General features: G+C 47.0%; 1 non-coding gene across 1 annotated transcript; it reads right to left on the bottom strand.

Moving 5' to 3' along the window:
* Nucleotides 1-2198: 2198 nt before the first annotated feature.
* Nucleotides 2199-2270, bottom strand: TRNAD-GUC. Its single transcript has one exon. It is a non-coding gene; the product is annotated as a tRNA-Asp (tRNA).
* Between the last annotated feature and the right edge of the window lie 150 nt (nt 2271-2420).

Genomic DNA, 2420 nt, shown 5'->3' with positions numbered 1-2420 from the left:
TGACCTTGTAAAAACCTGCTCAATGCCCTGAACTCCTTGTTCCTCTTCCTTTCACCTTTGCCCATGCACAAACGAGAATGGCTTTCTGGGACTTTCGAAAATGTATGTCTATACCAAAGCTTTGCCTGTAGGGTAGTTGCTTGTTCATTGTGAAAGCTAAATCTCAGAACAAGAGCCGTGACTAAACAGGTATGGAATTGCTTGCAAGACATTTTTTATGCCTACCAAACACTGTCAGCACGTTTCTGTTTTGAATTAATTGCTTTTCTAATCCCTTATTGTTTTATGACAGCTCAAATTGCTTGACTGGATGCCAACACATATGAGCTACTAAATGGTTCTTGCATTTTATTTTATGGTCTGACCTCTGTTTTGAAATAAACTGCCTACTAAACAAAATAAGTTTCCTTGATTTTCTGATGACATATATATATATGGATTTTGAGAAAGGGAAGTGGACATGGCAGGAAATCCAGAAATCGCAAAAAGAAAAATGTGGTTATTTTTTCTTCTTTCTATAACAAACAGCAATAGACCTACTGAAACTCCCTTCCTCTCCTTAGTTTATCTGAGCCTGTCTGCTTGTGGCTCTAGTCTAGCAGGTTTATACAAAGCTCCAGGGTGTCCCTGTGGATGACACCCCATGTCACATCCCCTCTTCTTCATGCACTTCTCACATTCCCATCTCAGATTCCCATCCAGATGGGACAGCTGGGGCAATGGGATGCTTTCAAGAGGCTCATGGGCTTTCCCACCAACTGGTGAGCCCACAGAAAGCACCTCCTGGTCTTGCACTGTACCTCAAGTCTTGTATCCCTCCTGTGCCTGCAGCTCCTCACAGCTCCAGGTGTGCTGCTCCTGTGGCTGTGCACATAGGCTGAAGACATGCTGCTTCAGGAATCAGTTTCTAAGGGTGACAAAGGTTAGGTTCTACACGTGCCATTACATGTCCAGGGTTTCCGGTAATGTTTTGTCAAGAGTAATTGCCCTTCATTGCCAAACTTTGCCATCAAATTGACTCTTAGCTCCTATTACACGGAGATAATTTTTCTTGTGTATGTCCTCACTTATGCACTTGCTGTTGTGTTTGTGTGGCTGATGCGAGGTCACTCATGGTACAGAACAATCTGCTTCCAGTGTGTGGTTCAGGGCATCAGGTTAGTTTTACTGAAACGGAGTGCACAAGGGCAGGGCCAGAGCAGGACCTGCCAGCCTCCTGCTCTGAACACCAGGCACACACAGCCTGCACCCCTTGCAGCTGGGTTTCTTGGCCTTTTATCTCAGGTCCTAAGTCTTTACCCTTTTATGCATGATTGACCGTGCTGCTCTTTCCTGACTTGGAAAAGGAGAAATTTGGGTGATCACATTTATTTCTCCATATCTGCTGACCTCCCACAGACAGGAGATCTTTTTCAGTATCCTTGTGCTGAACTGTGAACAAACAAATAAATAAATAATACATTTAGGCAAAAGGATTAAAAAAAACCTAGGGTGTCTAAAGAAGCATTTTAGTAAAGGCTAGCAGGGATGCTGGAGTCTCACAGCTGTTCTGCAATGTACTCTTAGCAAGTGCAGCTGATGACACTGGCCTGCTGGCTGGACACATGGGCTCAGTCCAGGATCCAGTGGAGCCTCAGGACTTTCCAGTCATCAAAGATCTCACTTTGAGGATAAAAATGATGGGCTGTGTGACCACATGCCAGGAGATGTCCTCTGGCCTTCCACCTCCCCTCTTCTGCCTTGCCTGTTTGTCCTGACCCTCTTCCCGTTATTTCTACCTCAGGTGAGGCTTGGTTGGGTTTTTTCCATTTTGGTTTAAGAAAAAGGGTGAATACTTTTGGAAAGGCTTAGCCCCCACTGTTCAGCCGTTTGAGCTATCTAAACACAAAAATGCTTTCCCTGTGCCTGCTCTCTGTTCACCAGCTGGGCTTGTGTAACCCTGCAGCCATCCCAGCCCTGCAGCACATAGGCAGGCAGGACCCGAGGGGTTTTTCCTCTGCTCTTCCTGTTATAAAGTCGCAGTGCTCTTCTTACGGCTGTCTGGGGACAACTCTAGCTTTAAAAATAACTGGTTTTGCCTCTGGGGTAGAAACCATGCCGGGCAAGAAAAGGAAAAGATTACATAGCTTTACAAATAATTATTTTTGCCTCTGGGGTAGAAAGCATGTCGTGTAAGGAAAGGAAAAAGATTCTCGTACCTCCCCGTCGGGGAATCGAACCCCGGTCTCCCGCGTGACAGGCGGGGATACTTACCACTATACTAACGAGGAACTGTACGGCCACTGGTCCTTCAGCAGTGCCTACATTGTTCTCACTGCGCACGGCCCGGCAGAGCCGCGGCCAATCAGGTTCGGCGGCGGTCCCGCCCCGCTAGCAATGCACCACGGGAGCTGTAGTTCCCCGCGCCGGGCGGCACTGCC

The sequence above is a fragment of the Acanthisitta chloris genome, unplaced genomic scaffold (assembly GCF_000695815.1).
Source record: "Acanthisitta chloris isolate BGI_N310 unplaced genomic scaffold, ASM69581v1 scaffold7972, whole genome shotgun sequence".
Classification (NCBI taxonomy): domain Eukaryota; kingdom Metazoa; phylum Chordata; class Aves; order Passeriformes; family Acanthisittidae; genus Acanthisitta; species Acanthisitta chloris.
Note: the sequence above shows the minus strand (reverse complement) of the source record. Positions and strands in the feature narration are given on the sequence as shown.